Source organism: Arvicanthis niloticus, chromosome 28 (assembly GCF_011762505.2).
Source record: "Arvicanthis niloticus isolate mArvNil1 chromosome 28, mArvNil1.pat.X, whole genome shotgun sequence".
Classification (NCBI taxonomy): Eukaryota; Metazoa; Chordata; class Mammalia; order Rodentia; family Muridae; genus Arvicanthis; species Arvicanthis niloticus.
The window spans coordinates 7523277-7543668 of NC_133436.1; the positions used below are offsets into that span (position 1 = coordinate 7523277).

The window sequence follows — 20392 nt, forward strand, 5'->3', positions numbered from 1 at the left end:
TTTGTAGAGTGTCACTATATCACTTCATATGGTGGAATAAGCTAATAATTTACCATAGGACAAGTGTGCCATAGAGCTCCCTGAGGGTCCATGAACGGTTTTGCCTTTGAAGTCAGATTTCCTGATTCCATAAAGTTAATCAGATATGGAGTTTAGCAGAGGCTATATGACCCAACGGGTTGACAGAAGAAAGTTTAAGAAAAACACCAGATTTTACTCTGATCAAGATACTTCTTTGTAAAAAATGTTAAATGTCTGCATGTGTGCCATAAAAAATAAGGTATTTTGGCTAATATCTAATGGATTCATTATCATACTAATTTCCAATACAATAATACATATTTATAGTTTCTCAATTTTAGCTTTCATATTAGCAAACATTGATAGAACAATCTGTATTATCAACTTTATTAACGGAATATGTTTAGAGCTTCTGTTTTATGCAGAACTTTTGTTCTTGGCTGGGACGTGAACACATCTGTCTGTCTTCTCTGCCACCCTCTCCTAGCAATGACTGTCACCACCTGTGAACCAGGAACTTTAAGCTTCTATTTTGTGAGGAATTTGAGACAGGACATCGTGTTTATGCATCATTAGTGCAAAAAAACACTTCTTTTGGGGAAAAAAAAAAAAAGTCCAGCAGCATCCATCTCATAGCTTCGAGAGTGGCGAAAGTGGGTATTGTAGCTGGTGTGGTCTAACAGTCTGCAGCAAGCACAAACAGAAATGAAGCTAAGCAACCGAAAAATCGTGCTTAGTGGCTAGGAGTTCAGTGTTCTGCCTTTTCTGGTTTTAAGTTTTCTGAGTATCTCATGATTCTATTAAGTATCACACCCTAGAAATCATTATTTTATTTAAATATTTATATTATGTGACAGTAATTGATATTAATAATTATATTCTATGAATATAATTGCATGTTATATGAAGGTCTTTCAGCATAATGATTCAATAAACAGTTTTGTATTTCGATCGTCTTGAGCATTACCGGAGAGCACTATTAGTATGTCTGAGCTGTATAAGTAAAAAACTCAAACCCAGGGAAGACCAGCTGTATGATTGCATTTGTATCAACAGAGACACATCTGAAAATAATCATAGCTGTTTCACAGTGGCCACTGTGTGCCCAGAGCACACAGGATCACAACCAAATTCTGTGGTCTGCATAGCAAAAGCTGGGGTTTCCACTGGGCACAGAATTCTTGATGCATCTAGGCTGAAGACAGATAGGGAAGCCTGGAGAGATTATTCCTGTACTGTCACCTAACAGAAAATAAATGTCTGTCATCCAGCTACAGTAAATTTCCAACGCATTAGACTGCAAAGCCGGGTTCTGCATCGTGGCTGCCACCAGTAGGAATAACACATTAGTTGTCCACAGACCAGAGACAAAGAAAACACAGAACCTGTAAACGCACAAGGACTGAAGAACAGAACCAGCAGGGCTGCCATTGTGAAGCTCTGGAGGCCCACTGTGGAAGCCCAGCAGGGTCATGCCCAGGCTCTGTCCCCTTCAGAGGTGTGCCCTTCCCAGTGGTGTGCCTACTACTCAGTTTGCCTGGTGTGCACTGCAGACACTAGTGAGTGCAAGAGCTCTCCAGCCATCCAGACACGATAATGTTCTAGAAGGAAATAGGAAGTTTTCTCTCCTATAACTTTGAAAAGGGAAGGGAAAAGTCAAACATCTGTTTTCAATAGTCACGGGACAAATCTGAGTCGCATGTTGATGTCCTGCTGTGTATGTGTTAGAAGGTAACTTGTGTGCAAGTTTTTAATGAGTAGGTTAAATGATTGTTTGTTTTCCTTTCTTTAAGTAACAGGATCCATTGTGCTCTGTGTGTGTGTGTGTGTGTGTGTGTGTGTGTGTGTGTGTGTGTGACTTTCTAATGTTTTCCTCCATCACTCTCAAGGTATGGTCTCCCATTCAACCTAGAACTGAACAGTTCAGCCAGGCTGACTTGCCAAAAGGCCCCAAGGATCCTACTGTCTACCTCCCTAGTGCTGAGACTGCAGTTACACACTTTCTGTTCAGCACTTTATGGGGAACCTACAGTTCAGACTTCGTATTAGCATGACAAGCATGCTACTGCCCAGCCATTTCTACAGCCCCCAGGGTGGATGAAATTAGATCTTCTAAACAAATATAAAGCAAACACATTGTGAAGTTTGGGTTTTTTTTTGTTGTTTTTTTGTTTTTTTTTTGTTTTGTTTTACCTTATTAATGAAAAAATAGGGAAGGGCTAAATAAATAATAGGGAAGAACCCAAAGGCTGAGAACATGGGCTGATCTTCCAGAGGACCCAAGTTCTCTCCCCATGACCCACATTAGGTAGCTCACAACATCTGTAACCCTAGTTCCAGTGCATCTGACGTCCTCTTCTGGCTTTCATGAGCCCGGCATGCTTGAGCACGCACGCGCGTGAACACACACACACACACACACACACACACACACACTTATTTAGAAAATATATGACTAATAAAAACTCATGCACAAAAACCATGGCGTATGTACTATTAACAAGGCAAAACTAGCATCTTGAGGCTCCGAGTGGCTTCACTATCTACAACTTTCTAGCATTATACAAACCCAGCAGGGAACTTCCCAGTCAGTACCAACTAACTCTCCCTGCTCTCTCATCAGAGTTAGTAATGTCTTCAGCTGTAAGTCCTTACAATCAAGTGTTGGTGGATAACCAAGAGCAATGGCAGTACTGTGTATTTTGGGGGTTCTGCAGGTCACCCTGAAAACCAACACAAAGGAAGGTGTCCTACATCTGACCCTGGATTTTTATGTGACAACTTATTACTTCTTAGAGGAGTCTCCTATGTAGGGTGAATCCAATTAAAGTCTTCCATGTGAAGGGGATGTGTGTGTCTGTGCATGTGTGTGTGCATGTGTGTGTGAACCTACATGTGTGTGCATGCATGTGTGTGTGCATACATGTGTATGTGTGCATGTGACTATGTGTGAGTGCATGTGGGTGTGTGTATATGTGCATGTATGTGTGTGTGTGCGTGCAAGTGTGTGTGTTTGTGTGTGCACCTACACACATGCATGCTCCTGTGCACGTGTGTGTGTGTGTGTGTGTGTGTGCATGTGGGTGTGTGCTCATGTGTGTGTGTGTGTGTGTGTGTGTGTCTCATTCTCATCTTTCTTATCTCAGTTATTAGATAAAATTAGAAAAACAATGCTTTACATTTTTTATTATATCAAATGAGAACTTGTATGTGAATGAGTGAATGCCTCCCTAAAATCTGAATCATTATGTGATAGTGACAGGGATATCACTGGTGGAATATAAACCACCATCCAAAGAACAAGGGCCTCATCAGAAGTTAACCTTGACCAGGACCAACAGCTACAGCGTCCCTCCCTCTCTCATATCTGACTTGTTTATGTAGCATCCTATCCTAGCAAGGGTGACTCATTCCCACACCTCCCAGCACCTTCAAGTGACTTTACACCCTCTAGGAGTGCCAGGCGCCATGCTGGTTTTAACTGCAAGTACCAGTAGTCTTCTCCACTCACCACTGAGTTACTCTTTGGGTTTTTTCCTTTGCTCCTTTATGGAGTTAATCACCCAATTAATGTCTTGAAGCAGCAGGCCTGTTATCCTGTTGTGCTGTTGTGCTCTTGGTGTGTGCAAAGCTAGCAGGCACAGCTCAAATAAAACAGTGTATTACCCACCGCAGTAAGGAGGGCCCTGGAGTTATTACAAAAGCAGTGGCCTCCTTGAACAAGTGAGCCCTGGGGATTTTGTTGAGGAAGCCAATGTCTGTTCACATAGGAAAGCCTGTGGAGGCAGGTGCTTCCCATGTACGCTCAGCAGACATATTCCTTAGCATGTTCAGTTTGAGGTCATATCCAAGGAGAGGTGACAGACACAGAGGTATACTCTGCTCAAGGTCACAAGAGCACTTGCTCAACAGGTTAAGATGATGAAACACTTCTGGGTGTGCTCAGCTTTCATATAAAGACAAGGTTAAGGAATGCCTCTGGGCCTGTGAGTACCCCACTCTGTCTGAAACAAAGGAAGGGTCATGATCTAAGTGCTGTGGTCAGTGTGCCAACAGACCTTTATCCCATGCTGAACTTTCAGGGAGATCTGTTTCCTGCCTTGCCCTATGTCTGAGGACTGTGAGTCCTATGGTTCCAACCTCTTCCTGTCTTCAAAGCCAGACATAGCCAACACAAACTCCTCTCACATTGCCTCACCCTGAGGATCACAGTGCTTTTTTCCTGGTCTGCCTTTCAGGGTTCCACAGGATGGTATGGTGTCACCTGGGTAATTATAAGACTGTGCTGTGAAGGTCACTGCAATTTTTATTTCTACTGGCCATGGAAAGGATCATGGGGTTGGGATGTAGGCGTCACCAGGGCCGTTATTATGGCCACTGTGGAGATTCTATCGTTGTGCTGATTCTGCAGCATATGTGATTTGTCTGTGTGTGAGGGAACATTCATATTACACCTGAAGACTCAGGCATGCAGTTACTGGGGATCCGTGCTCCACAGAGTGAGAGCTGTCCTACTCACACAGACTGTGAAAGTGTAAACCTTTGATCCATGGTGTCTCCGATTCCTCCTTCTACCCACCCTCGAACAATGGCCTTTACTCATTTTTATCATTACAGGGTTCATCATTCCTAATGTGCTGCTCCAGGCACTTTCTAGATCCTATTTATTATTAGATGCAAGATGAAGTCAAACTTTATTTCACTTCATTAATAAAATATTAACTTGTAAAACTGTTTAGGTTAGACGATAATGTGGTCATCATTCTTCTGGCTTAATTCTGCATCTGTAGGGGACAAACTGTACCCGGGAAGTTGTGTGTTGCTACCTCACATAGCTCGTTCTTAAGCTGGGACAGAAATGCAGGCCCTTTGCCCCCTAGGGTGCCTCATTCTTTAATATTTATGTGTATGTGTGTGTGCATGTGGGTGTACGTCATGTATGTGTGCATGTGCAGGTATGAGTGAGTGTGTGTGTGTGTGTGTGTGTGTGTGTGTGTGTGTGGGCAAGGTCCAGATATAAGGTAAAAATATCATTTACAACTTCCTGAAAATGCAGTTTACATAAGGTGAAGGTATTCATTGCCTGTGATTTGACTGTGGAAACAGGCTCTGTTGTTTAACTCTTTCAAAATATCTAGCAAAAACTCTGGAATATTTTGAGGGTAAAATTCACCCATCATGACACGAACCTTGAGCACTGAGCACATCTCAGCATTGCATCAGCACCACCTCTGTCTGGTTCGACATCACAAAATGGAGCCCTTTTAATTAATCCCACTCCCCTGGCCTCCTGAGCCCTATTCATCGTACTTCGGCTTCTGTCCCTGGAGATTGGACTATTATAAGTATTATATGAGAATAGAACCATATAGTGTCTGCCTTTGTTTGCCTGGCTCCTTTTACTTATCACAATATTTATGAAAGTCATCCACACTGTTGCCTTTTATGACAAACAGCATACCACCAGACATGTATGCGCATGTGATGTTTTGTTTGCACATTTCTGTCAGTGGATATTTGGACTTCTCCTCCCTTGTAGGTATTGTAATGACTGCTCTGAGTGTCATAGGTAGATATGTGCTTCTTTTTATCACTTTGGGAATATGTATAGTAGATGGCTGGCTGCATCACAGGGTAATTCTGTGAACTTGTTGAAGGGTGTGTGCACTTTCTATGTGATAGATCCAAAACAAGTTTGTAAAAGTTCCCATCCTGTCTCGCAAAAGGCTTAGGTATAGTCAGACAGTTTGAACAATGAGCAGAGGCTGAGGCAGAGGATTGCCATGAGTTTTAGGCCATTCTGAATTATAAGTTTCAGACCATCCCGGGCCACAGTTTAATATTCTGTCACAGAAAGTTCCACAATAGATGTTGACAAACAAACAAACAGATGACAGTCACCAAGGGTATCTTTGATCGTGCTTCTTGGCCACTAACTGAGTGTTAGTTGTAAAGTTAAAGTGGAGAAATAAATCCTATCTCGTGAGATCAGCTATTAGAATTCATGAAAAGGAAGCAAAGCAGAATCTATACATCACTGTGCCCCCCATCTTCCCCCTCCCCATCCCCCACCAGTGACCAATGTGCACTGAGGGATGGTTCCATTCTCCATCCTGTTACCCCACCCCAAGTGCATATAGACCCCCCTCAATCAGAATTATTCACACATACACTTAACCTTGCAGCAATGAAACACACATTAACTTATTTATGATTCAGGGCCTAATGGAAAAATCAAGGACTCTATGGAGTAAAGAGATATTAAATCTCCTGCCTCTTATCGACATGGTGAGTCACGAAGGGATTTAGCATGATCAAACATGATTCTTCTTTCAAAGCTCTGGGCCTTTTCCCTAAGCAATCTGTACTTTTTAAACATCATGAATTATTGATGTTTCTATTTTCCCAATATTAATGCCAAGTGTCATAGTCACTTTGTGCCATCAAAACAAAGTACCTGAACTAGTTGGCTTATACAAAACAAAAATTGCATCTGGTGGACGCTGAATACCAAGATCATGGTACCAGCCCAGGAAGGGTCTGGTAAGGGGCTTAGATGGTTTGTGGATTGCACAAGGCAAAAGGAAAGCATCCTTCATAGGCACACTCATCCCATCCTGAAAGCTCCACCCTCTTGGCAATATCGCTACCCAGAGGCCCTGCCTTCAGCGTGCAATCACCATACTGGGTGCAAGTGTATCCACGGTTCACTTACAAAGCAAGCTGTCCCACAGGCACCCTTGTGGCCTATGAATAGAGAAGCCTCCACACAGAGGAGGCTGAAGAACAAAAGAACCTCCACAGAGAAGGATGGCAGCAGGAGGCCTGCCAGGGTGGCATGGAGCATGGAAGAGCTTGCTGGGCATGGGAGGCCAGTTTGATAACATATCCTATAAATTAACATTGTAAGATCACCGAAAGAAGTATCCAGTGCCATTTCCCATAATATTACCACCCAAAACATAGGCTTCCTATGTCAATAACAAGCTGTACAGACAGGAAAAACAGCCTTGTTTGCTTTTTAATTGTGTAGAACCATTCTCTGATAATTCTTCAGTGATTTTAGTCAGTTATTTTAGCTTAAAAATAATTTCTAATACTGTTTATCTTTGAAAATGGATTTCGGTGGCCTCTTTCAAATTCTAACTAATCTCCATTCCATGTGAAATTTTGTTTTGATCAATTTCTTAACAGAGTGGTTCTATTTTTAGAAGAATGTCTGTTCCATTTTATATTGCTTTCCTTAAGCATTCTCTGGTTTCAGTATAGTTCATGACAACGGACTCTATCACTGCCCTTCTTCCCATGGCTGCTATCTTTGAATTCCATCTACATTAGTTATAAATATAATTAACCTTATCCCTTTATTAATGTAATATACATATATGTATATGTATTTAGTTCCTATAGATTCTTAAGGATGTCAAATTTAGTTGTGACATATTCCCCGTTGTGTCAGAGAGAGACTGCATTGTTCTCAATCTGGAACACTTTGATATCAGGCAAGCATTCTGAAGTATATGCATTCATGTATGTTTGGAGGGTCTGCCACTGTGCTTCTTAAGATCACGCCAATTAGAGAAAAAAGAGACTATTCAAACATACCCTAAAAGTCATCTGCAAATTATAAGACCATCTGCATGCATAAATGTAATTTTACTTAATAAATGTTATTTATCCTTCTTTCAACTACCAGAAGCTTTAATTTTCTGTCTACCAGTAACTCTAGAACGGGTGAGTTTAGAGTTAAAGTTTCTTATGTATTAAAGTCATCTTCTGTAGCAAAGATGAATCATTGTCTCTTACGGAGGAGGAGCTAACACTGGAGCAACTTTCTCTGCAGGCTTGAGTGACTGGTTTCTGCCAGGAGACTGATCTGTCCCACCTCATCCAGGGTCTCATGTGGAAGGGCAGGCATCAGTGTGTTTCAAGAAGCTCATAGGCTTCTGTCTTAAAGTCTGTTCCTTTGCCAGCTCGCAGGGCTGCCCATGTTTTCAGATGACTTATTAAGCTCTTGGTCACTTAAGAGAAAACGTGATATTTTACCTCTTGAAAGACAGCAAGAGGTCCTTACTGTTGCCTTTGTGCTCTTTATATTAATACATAGGTTATGACCTTGAGAAAGGAGTTTTTCTCACTCACCCATGATCCTGTATTCACTTAGCAATCACATCTGCTACTACAGCTTCTGGGTTGCTTCTCCACCATTGGGGCTTAAATTCAGAAAAACAAATGCTTTTAGGACTTGGTTTGTTTTGTCTTAAACAAAAGCTATATTTGAGGTCTCTCCGAGAGCTCTGAAAAATCCTGAAGCTCCCTGAATTGTGCTTTACTCAGACAAGCAGACAGCTGACTTGGAGACAGAAGGACACCGAGGGGAGCCTCCGGAGAGGGCACAGGGAACGCTAAAATACTGTGTGCAGCCTTTCATCTTTGCAAACAGTTCTAGATATGGAGAGTAAATGCACGCAAAGCTAGCAGGTTCTCCGACCTCCTGGAGGATAACTGGATGGTCTCTATCCCATAACCACATCAGAAAGATTGCATTGAAACATGAAACCAGGTACAAAGGAAACACCTACCCCATGGTCCAGAAGGCCCTGGCTGTGTGTTTTAAGTATGTAAGTGCATGACTTCCACTGCATGCCTGATGGATTTCAGCACGTATCCCACACTGCTTCACTGCCACCACCAGCTAGGAAGGGGCTGGCCATTACGGTCAGCTACACTCTCATTGACTTGGAGGGAGACTCTCCCGAACTTTGCCATAGCACAGTTGATTTTGAGAAGTCCCTAAAGCAGAATAGCCACCATTTACCTTGCCGATAACCATCTCACCTCTGCCAGCCTAACCTCCTAATTCTAAATACAAACTAATAACACCAAATCTCAAAGGAGTGGCCTGAGAAGGAAATGGTATTCATAAAACATTCAGCAATTTCTGCTACATGGTAAATACAAACTGAAGAGGTATGCCCTGTATTCGTTACTCCCCTGTTGTTGTGATAAAACACCATCACCAGAAACAACGTATGAAAGAAAAGGTTTATTTTAGCTCAGGGTCCTGAGGAGAGGGCACATAATGATGGGGAGACATGGCAGCAAGAAGCTGAGAGCTCGCATCTTCAACCAGGCATGGAAAGCAGGTCGAGCTGCAAATGGAGCAAGTGGTAATCTGTCAAAGTCCAGTCCAGCAGTGACTCAGTCCTCCAGCAAGGCTGCACCTCCTAAATGCTTCAAAATCATCCGAACCACATCTCCAGCCAGGAACCAAGTCTCCAAGTGTGCGAGCCTGTATAATGCATTTCCAATTCAAACCCCCAGAGCCCCCATGTAAACTACATTGGAATGTGACAAGACACAGCTTTGGAGCCTTACTGTGTGAAAATTAACTTGGGCTCACTTTCCTTTATAAACCAGGAAGAATGTTTATTTTAACTGCTCACTTAGAAGTTTATGTGTTTCCCCCCTGGCTTCCTGACACTGGACCTGAACATTTGCCCAGCAGATTCCAGAGCTGTCTTTGAGCTACCCTTCACTGCTGAAGGTGGGAAACTGGTTGTTTAGAAGAATTAATTCCTTCCAGTTTTAGCAGCTTGAGAATCAGCATGCTTGCGGTTTCACACTGCATGGAAACTTTGATCCCTGGGTGTCTGGTGTTTCGCAGCTCATAATGAATGAGGTGCATGTTCTGCAATTAACCTATACGGACCTCCACTGAAACTCCATCACCCACCTAGTTGGGAGAGATTATTTTGGTTGTTAGACCCTAAAATTCATGCTAACTTTCGAATTCTTGAGATTCATTCATGGGCTCAGAAAGTATTTCCTAAAATCCTATCACATGTCAGATACTTTGCTAAGACCGACATCTACAGAAGGCAAGAAGCCAAGCTTGGCCACGGATGCAAAGGGTTAAACACAAACATAGAGAAGCAAACAGAATGCTCTGAACAGCCAGTGACAAGTGGTTTCAGAACAAGTATGGGATAGCTGGACATAGGTGGGGCCACATGATCCTATTCACAGGTCAATAAGAGGAGAAAATGCAAGGCCCCGCCCCAGCCATTCAAAAAGGCACTAGCTAGCCTATTAGAGGCTGTAACTGCCTAGGGGGAGATGGTGGGATGACTAAGAGCTGATTTCCAAATATTAGTAGCAATGGGAAGTCATGCTGAGCAAATGGGATTTATAAGATATAAAGATATAACCACAGTTAACATAAAAACACTTCTTGGGTCTGAAGAGACGGCTAAGCAGCAAAGAGAGCTGGTTGCTGTCTCGGGGGACCAGGATTTTATTTTAGAGCCCACATCAGGTGGCTCCACAATTGCCTATAGCTCTGTAGAATCCATTACCCTCTTCTGACCTCCCAAGCAATTGCATTCACACACAGACATCCACATATACATAAACACAAAGCACACATGATTTGGAAATAAATATTAGGGGAAAAAAGAACATATATTTTAATTTCAGAAAATTAAGCCGTATTGGCTAGGAGAGTTATAAAAATTAAGCACCATGCTCCAGTCTTCCTCAAAACATAATTTTCAAATTTTAGGTTTGTACTGTATTGACCTCTTGATTATTAATGTCCCTTATAAGCTGTTCCTGTACTTCCAGAATGGGGTCACGTCGCATGGCCTGTGTGACTAATCCTGAGGAAATGTGTCCTTAGACCTTTTATGTCAGCTGACTGGGATGGGGTTTCATTGTGCAGTTATTTTATGTAGCTCTATCATATCTCTACATGGAGCTTTGGAAATAGAAAATTATATGTGTATGTATATATGTAATATATGTATATACTCACATATATGCACACACATACATATATACATCCCTCAACTCAGAGTGAGATCATGTGCCAGTGAACCTACCATAACTGGAAAATACTGTTAAGTGTAAAATAATAATAGCCCTTACCTATTAAATGTCTTAACTTGGCAACCTACAATTCAATACTTCTTGTCTATGCTGGTGTCTGGGAGCTGTGGCATAATCCTGTTGCCCAGTACCTTGAGAACATAAAGTCACACATGTCCCAGTCTAGAAAAAGATCAAAATTCAAATTCAAAACTTGAAATGTGGTTTCTACTGAAAATATACAGCTTTTACACACACACACACACACACATACACACACACACACACACACACACACACACACACACAATTGTTGTTTTCTTTGATTTTACAATGGTGTAAGAGCTGTATACATATATAAATACATATACATATCAATATATATATAATATGTATGTACATAGACACACACACACAGAGAGAGAGAGAGAGAGAGAGAGAGAGAGAGAGAGAGAGAGAGACATACACACAGTTCCCCTCTCTCTTATATTAACTACCTATTATGAGAGAAAAAGAAGTTAGCCTGTGTTTGTTTGCACACAATATGAGAAACAGGTCCCTGTTTTGCACATCAGGGTAAAATCGTTTCTAAGTCAGTGGCTAGAGGTGAGGTCATATGGAGGAATCAGGAAATTAGTTTTCAAACTCACAGACTTAATGTGATTTTTAAAAGAGAAGCCAGAAGCTGGAGAGATGGCTCAGTGGTTGGGAGCTCAGACTACTTTTGTAGGTGATATGACCACCATTCCTAGTCCCCAGGCCAGGTAGCTCACACCTGTCTGCAACCCCAGGCCCACCCAGGAGATTCTGAACCCTATTTTGGCCTGCATGGGCACTACACTCACATACACGTACCGTACCCCACTCCCAGTCCCCCAAAATACACATATGGGTATAAACATAATTTAAATAAAAGTAAAAGTAAATTCTTAAAAGAGAATCAGGAGATGAGGGGAAGACAAGGTGAAGCTTGTGGAAGTCTTGCCAAATTCTTGCCCTGCTCTTGATAGTAAAAAAGGCTATTTAGTCTTGTGTTTTGAAACTTGAGTGGCACCATGTTAAAATGGACAACACCTCACTGTACATAACTCGTAATTTTCTCAGCATTTTAGCACAACTCAGAATTAGATGATCATTGATGGGAAATCCTGTCAATGTTTCCAGATCGCCCAGATCTATGGTAATATCCCCCTTTCACCTTCATGAAGAGCTGTTTCCTCTTTGTTATTGCAACACTACTCTGTGAGAGACCTGGAAAGCTCCTCATACCTGTGTTCATCTCAGTAGTCAGCCCATCCCAGGCCAGCCATGTGCCTCCTAAGAATTAGGTGTGGCTTGGAGATGGCCTTCCACAAAGGTCAAGGAACAGCTACCACTAGCCTGTAGATGTAAGGCTCTCTGGTTATGTTCCCTCTTAACACAGGAAGGGCATCATCTCATTTGTTAAAGTCCGTGTTTAGCACCCTTAACAGACAGGAAACAAATGTTCTTCCCCTACTCCATCTTCTACAAGGACATTAGAATGCCAGCTGACACTGTCCTTTGATATGGTTCTGGGTGTGGCACCCAGAGCTTTGTGTATGCCAGGCTATACCAATAATCTTTCTCCTCAGCTGGCAGTCGTTTTTATTTTGAGGCAGAATCTCCTTATGTTGCTCAGGAAGTTGGGAAATTATGGTCCTCCTGCATCAGCCTCCCAAATAGTTGGGATTATAGGGGTGCACATACATATATATTCCCTGTAACAGAATTGTGTGGATGACTTCATACATAATGCTGATGACTGACCAAGAATTTGGCCCTCTGGCTGTTATGAGCCTGTGCCCAGAGTAGTTGCTAAGTTATCTTGGTGGGTTAGGGACAGAAAGATTCAGAGTGGACTCATCACACAAGAAAGAGCACCTGAAACCTTTCCATCTAAAGCCAGCTGTGTTCTGAATTCCCCACTAACAGGCTCCAGCACACACGCCTGTGGTTCCAGGGGAAAGTGAAGCTTTCAAGTGTAATTATGGCATGATGACTTAATAATTTTTTTTTAAATTCATTGTAGTTGTGAATCTATACAAGGGCTCACAACTCATAAATTTTGAGCTAGTGAATTCTGATGGTTTTCCTGGGGTGTGATCCATACTCACTGTTGAGCACCGCACATAAATATGTACACATAAGTATGTGCCCCTGTGCACCATCACTGAAGTCCAGTTTATGAACATGTCTGTCACCCTAAAATATCCTCTCCTATGTATTGTTTTTTGTTTTTGTTTTTTTAACAAAATCTCACCTGTTTGATTTTACCAATAAAACCTCAGGAGCCAGATGCTGGGTTGAAAGCCTGTTAGCTCAGAGAGGCGAAGAGAGCACCCCACTGACCATCGTCCTCAGCTGATGGTTCCAAAATTCTGTTCTCCTTCATCTCAAAAACCCTTCAAACTGAATGACCCTCCCTTCTACTTCCTGTGTGTCTATCTGTCCTCCTGACTCCTCTTACTCTATATGGGTTTTTCCTATGTTCACTCCCTGTCAACTGGCTGTTGGCTCTACCTCTTGACCTATGGTCGACTCTATTTAATCCTGTTTGCAATCAACAGAAAGCTCTTGGATTAAAGACATATGCTAGGGCTGAACCATACAACACCTAAAAACATATTTTTTTCCAAGGAAACAACACAATCTCGGGGTTCAATGTATGATCAAATATCCTCCAACACCTTCCCCCTACCTGCATCCCCAAGTATTGATCATTTCTGTATACAGAGCTTTATCTGTTATATAGAAAGTTCTGATTCATGAAAATCATTCTATAAACAGTCTTGATCTGGCTTACTTTCTCAATGTAATCTTGACATTCTTATTAAGTTGTTTCATGTAAATGTCATTTCCTTTTCATTGCTGGGGATTGGACCCAGGGCCTTATGCAGGGCAATAAACCACTCTACCACTGAACTACTCTCCTGATTGCAGCCCATTAAAGTCTTTCTGATGATTACAATGGACACACATTGTCTATCCACATGCCAGCAGAGGTTATTTGTATCACTGTTCTGAGTTGTGTTGGAAACACTATAGACACACTATATAGGGGTATGTGTGGACATTTGTTTCAACTGGATAGCTAAGAGAATAACTGGGTCCTTTTTGGGATCTCATAACAGGGTATATTTTGTATTTTTAGAAAGTCATCTGAGTGGTTTGTACTGCTATAACTTGTTATATGAGGTAGAAACATATTTTTAGTTTTGCCACATCTTCGACAATACTGATGCTGTCAAATTGTTCATTATCTCTGTCTGTCTGTCTACCTTCCAATCATGTACCTATCATATGTAGAGTGAGGTCTTACGATGATTTAAATGTATGCTTCTCTAAGTACTAGCTGTGCTTAGTACATTTTATGTGTTTATTAATGAGCTGTAGCTCTCTTGTGTAGTAATATGCCAGTTTGAGTCGTCTTTCTAATTATGATGTGCAAAGTTTTTTCTTAGTTATTTGCTTTGTTTTGTTTGGTTTGTTTTTTATCATGATAGGCACTAGGATTTTTATACATCACATGGAATTTAGGTTGGTATTTTTCTTGGAAATACTAGAATTCCTTCCCCCACAGAGCTCTTGAAGCATTCTGTAGAGTGCATAGATAATACACCATAGCCCCCTAACCCGAGAGTTATTCACACAGAATGCAGTGTTTTGCATAGCCCCCACCTCTGTTTGAGTCGGGTTTTACTGTGTGCATTTGCTGATGACTTACAAAGCCCAAAAGCCACAAGTGTCATCAGGGGCTATGCTGGGGATCTCCCCGCACCTTTTCCACAAGTAAGTACTGAGTGTTAATTATAATTAAAACAATAACTCTTTAATGAAGCATCAGTAACTCTGATTAATCAACTGCTTCCCAGGCAGGCCTTTCTCAAGCTCCCAAGGGTTTTCTGCAGCAGACTGTAGTAATGCTGCTGTTTTGTACTGCCTATTGTTTTCGCAGTAAATATGTGAATTGATTACCCATGAGCCCAGGTCAGGATATACTGTTGTTTTGCTTTATTCTTTATTATGTTAGAAACCCTACACAGCGGGAGGGGTTGGAATCCACAGTAGGGTCACCTTGGGACTTCTAATATGGAAATTATAAATGAATTCTTTGTTGCTGTAAATTATAAACAGAACAACAGCAGCGGGCTTCCACCCTTATAAATATGTATTTCCTACACCCCACCCACCCCCAGATGCACACACCAATGAAATTACAGTGAGGGATGGATCAAAATGAATTAGCACCTGTCAGGGAAATTTGATGGGTCATTCTGCGCTATGCTTTTCTTCCCCTCTCATGTGAGTGGGTTATAATAGCCAAGGCCTGAATCTCACTCTCCTTTGTCCATTGTGGTTAACAATGGTTCAAATGTGCGAATGGATCACCAGGTGTATTACCTCTGTGCAGCAGGAGGCAGACTGAAAAACTCAGTTTTCATAATCAAAATGCATTTGACTGTATTTGGACCCTGAATATCACTTAGTATCTGTGGCTTTTGTTGAATTTTACCTTTTCTATACCTAAATATGAAAAAAATTGCGGTCTGTAAATCTCTTAGGCATCCAGAAGTTCCCAAAGCCAGAAGTCCCAAAATCTATCCAATTTGACCACATCATTTTCCTTGACTTATGATGATAACAATGCTCCTACTGAAAAAAAAAAACAAAACAAAACAAAAAGAAAAAACAAACATATTTTACTCAGCAAGCTAAAACCCATTCAAATAAATTGACATTGTGACCACAATCATGAGGGCCAAGATTCCTTTTTTTTTTTTTTTTTTTTTTTTAATGCTACAGATGTCTTAACAAAAAAGCAAAAGTGTAAAATAGATGGCTGAACTCTGAAGTGAAAATGAAACATTAAAAATAAAGGTTCAGACAGTCAGACAGTCTTTACAAGTTCGGTTCAATGCAGCCATGATGGGTAAGGAAGGAACCATGCTTAAGAAAAACACAGGATACAGCTTAAACCTTAAAGCTCTGGGAGACGGGGGAAGAAACCAGCAAGAATGAGGGAGCAAACAGTACGCAAGGAGATGCTGTAGACCACAGTGGTGATGCTCTATAGAGCCCAGATCATTAAATCAGCTTCAGATTGGCTGTCCTTACCTTGGACCTAAGTCCTTTATATTCTGTGTTCACATCTTCAGTGACATATCCTAAAATCCAAATGTGACCCTCAGAGCCATTGAACAAATGTTTCTCCACAAGATATTTCAAGTTTATATCTTATTTAGTCGTTAATTTTGAAGTTGGCTTGAAATTCTCAGTTACCGCAAGTATGTAACATCATACACTTATGGGATGGCATGTCTCCCATTACCTGTGTTCCATTTTATGTGGAATTTTCCTGTCTCTTTAAATGGTCCCATCACCTATCGTAAGATGTTTCTCAACCAGCTATTTCTGTCCCATCTTCCCAATGCACCTTTGTCTCCTTGGGGACTAAAACACCATCATAGACTATTTTTCTTAATTAAAAACCCCAACCTTTTAACTCAAATGTTAATACTCTCTGTCCTTTGATGCAGGGGTTGTTTAGTGGTCTGCCTAGGTCTTCTTTTTTTCTTTCTTCTTCCCTTCATCTCTCTTCTTCCTTTTTTGTCTTTTAAACATGTTAGGGTTGATATAGTACCCCCCCACACACACACTCACACACCAGGAAATACATGGGTGCTTCCTTTACCATTTGACAGACCTGGAAATGAGCCTTGTGTGTGGTTACTTAGAATGATTGCCAACTCACACCACACTCATCCTTCCCATTCAACTGGGAATTTGTGCTTACACTTTATCCCTTTATGAGGGTTCCTGTTAGCACATGAATTCTGCTTCTCGTCCTCTCAGTAGTGCATGCTTATGAATTGTGAGAGGATGTATATGTGGGGTTTTCTTATATACACATTCCAAACTGCTCTCCAAATGGGAATGCTGAAAGACAATGTCATAGCAGCCATGCCGGATTGCTGCTTGATGCCTGCTAAGAGCCACTAACTGATTGACACACAGCATGGCATGAATAACGAAATGTTCTGCTTTCATGGTTTGCAGTTTGTTCTCCTCGGACCATGCTTTGAATCTGATCTGTTCCACATAAACAACAGAACAATCACATTCCCACGTTGGTAAAGGCGACGCAAGACATCAAGAAAACGAACAAAGAAATAAAGGCTGGCAAGTTTTTAAGGGAAAATTAAAAATCTATTTTTATTTCTCAGTTCTTAAAGGAGAATAGAATAAATGCATCTAAGGGAGAGTTGAGGGCATGATCCCATTCGAACACCATGTAATAGGAAAAAGAAATGCTTCCACAAACCACACTTCAGATTTAGAAAGGCTGATCTACCAAAGTCCAGAGAAGTTTGAAACTCACATGATTTTTCAGTCATGTTCCCTCTACTTCCTCTCATCTCCATTTAGAACCTGGTGTCTAGAATCCAGAGGTTCCATGAACAGTTCTTAGGGACCAAATTGCCACTGAGGACAGAGGAGTTGGGAAAATAGCATCCCTGTCCTTCTTGGGAATAAGCCCATGACTACTTAGGGTCATGACCCTGACCCTAACCCCTGATGTGGACCATAACCATGACCAAACTATAATCCTAACCCTGTCTAACCCCCACCCTAACCCTACCCTGATCCTGAGCATAACAATAACCATAACCATAAGCCTGTCTGATGTTAATTTTGATGCTAATCCTGACTTTAACCCTGTCTAACCCTGAACGTGGGCCTGATCCTAATCCTGTCGAACTCTAACCCTGACCCTGACCCTGACCCTGACCCTGACACTGACCCTGACCCTGACCCTGACCCTGACCCTGACCCTGACCCTGACCCTGACTCTGACACTAACCCTGAGTAACAACATTACTAGCCAGCATGGACAATGTGCTTTACCTTTTCTGGGGAAACCCAGCTTCTCCCGAATCTGGTGCATCTCTAACTCAGATGTGAAGAAGGGTATTTGCATCATGTCATCTAACATAACACCATACACATTTATGGGGCCAGTGTATAGATGATCGGTCCCAGCCTCCCTACAGCCTGTGCCTCAAGGAAATGGGGAATCTCAAGGTAAAGCATCTTTGAAGCAAGTCACTGTTTTTCATTTCTTCTTAATACAAGTTACACATTTCACACTGCAAAGAACAACAGTGAAGGCGGGTGTGCAGGAAAAAGCAAGACTCCCTCCCTCCCTCCCTCCCTCCCTGTCCACACCATGCTCACCGGCAGCATTCCAAGTCCTCAGAGGCAATCACCATTCCAGCTTCAGTGTGTTCGAAAAAACGTGTGCCTGAGTCTCTAAGTAACAAATGTGTGCTTATATTTTTTTTCTTTTCTTTCCTTTCCTTTTTTAATGGACAAAGGCTTGTTTTGTTTTAATGACTGATCCATGTGAGACCACAGCCAGGCCACTATGTATAGACATGAAGGAAGCTTTATTTCTTGGTCTCTTCCTCCTTGGACAGGGTCTTGGTGATCTCTTCCTTCTTGGCCTGGGTGTGCCCCTTCTGGCACTTTTGTGCTTCCTTGGTCCTAGACCAGCGAGGATTCACCTGGTCATCCAATAGCTTCTTGCCAGCATTGTCTGCCTTCAGTTTGTGGATATGCTCCTTGAGAATCCACTTGTCTTTTTAATACACTCCCTTTGACCTTCAGGCACAGACTGTGATACACATGGCAGTCAATCTTCTTAGATCCCCGATATCTCCTGAGAAGGCGGTGCAGGATCCTCATCCTCCTCATCCTGTTCTCTGGCATCCGAGTGTTGGCAGTACCCTTCCACCTCTCTGTGCCCATACACCTGCCCTTCTGTCAGGCCAAGGTGTTTTTCCAGCATCGAGCCCAGGAACAGACAGTCACGGGCTTCCGGGTGATCAGCCCATCTTTGATCAGCTTCCTGATCTGCTGATGGGGGTTGGCATTGGTGATTTCATTGGTCTCATTGGGGTCCAACCAGACCTCATTTTTACCACAGCAGAGGACACTGGAGGCAAGCCTCTTCTGTAGCCTGAACATACCCATGGGTTCAGACATAGCAGCAAAAGGAGAGAGCTTGCTCTGAATTTTTCTTAAAAGGTCACAAATTTGTACTCTTTTTGACTTTATGCAAAGCTAAATACCCCCTTTGTTCAGAATATATGCCACAGCCTTGTTAAAAAAAAAAATTAAAGCCTATACATTATTACCTTCTATCTGGCTGGACTATAATTTCTATCATCAAATTCATATGAGTAATACATGAAATTTTCTAACACTTAGTATATTCAAAAATAATACAAAAATGAATATTATCATTTATAGCTTAGTCTGCTTAGGCTAACAAACAAAATATCATAGATGGAGTAACAAAAAATAACTTACTTTTTTATTAAGTGACCCTGCCATACATGTATATATGTGTGTGTGTACATATATGTAATTTTCACACACATCACCCTCCCTAACCCCCGTCAATGCCTCTGAACCCTTTCTTCTTCCCATCTTCCTCCTACTTTTGTGTCTTCCGCTCTCATTTTGTAACCCACTGAGATAAAGGAAGGGTTGTTTGTATTAACTGAAGCACAAGCAATTTCGCAGTGGCCAGGAAGAAAATGGCTCTCTTCCCCCAGCAACCACTCATTGCCAGAAGCTCTTCATGGAGGGGTGGGGCCTCAGGAGCTGTTCTCCTGTGTATAGTGAAGTGTCTCTGTGCTTCATCTCATGTAGATAGCCACTGCTGCTGTGAGTTCGTGTCATAGCCAGCGCCATTGTTTCCCAGCAGTCCTCCCATCTTCTAGCTCTTATCTTACAATCTTTCCAATTTCCTGTCTTTGTGTCCCTGTGCCTTGAACAAGGTGATAGAGATGTTCCACTTATGGCTGCACACTCAACAGGCTTGTATTCTCAGCATTTCAACTGTTATGTGTCTTTCCATTCCCTGCTGCAAGGAGGCATCTCTGACCAAGATTGAGAGCAGCACTAATCTCTATAAACATAAATATTCAGAAGGCAGTTTGACAACATGTCCATTTGTTTAAATGACAGTACTAGGTTCCCCCTTAAGGCCTATGATCTCTCTGGATATAGAGTTTTGGCCAGGTTGACTTTACCAGGTAGAATTCCCTCCTACAGAGAGGGCCCCAAACCCGACTAGACAGTAGCTTGTTACTCTCACAACAGTTACACTATTATATGCAGTATTTTTCCTCATGAGTCAGCATTGTAGCTCACAGGGTCCAGAGCAGAAAAGAACAACCAAAGACTTTTATCCCGCAGTACCTCACATAACGCCTTTTGGCAGTACAGACACAAGCCAACAGAGAGGAAGCTTCCAACCCAGGTCCAGTTTGGTTTTCTTATGTCTTGAATTCAAAGTGGAATTTTGAGAAAAATCACATTTCACAATGCTGGGGCCTTGGAAGTCCAAGATTACAAGATGCTCTCCTTGTTTGTTGGCAGCAACCTTCCTGCAATTCTTTGTGTGGCAGGG

The 20392-nt window shown here is 41.9% G+C and overlaps 1 protein-coding gene and 1 pseudogene across 5 annotated transcripts in view; one reads left to right on the forward strand and one right to left on the reverse strand.

The window, feature by feature from the left end:
- The window catches only part of Prkn (parkin RBR E3 ubiquitin protein ligase), a 1141511-nt gene that overhangs the window by 628028 nt on the left and 493091 nt on the right, over positions 1–20392 (forward strand). The gene's annotated exons all lie outside the window — the stretch shown is intronic.
- On the reverse strand, positions 18360–18945 carry LOC143439955 (large ribosomal subunit protein eL19 pseudogene; annotated as a pseudogene).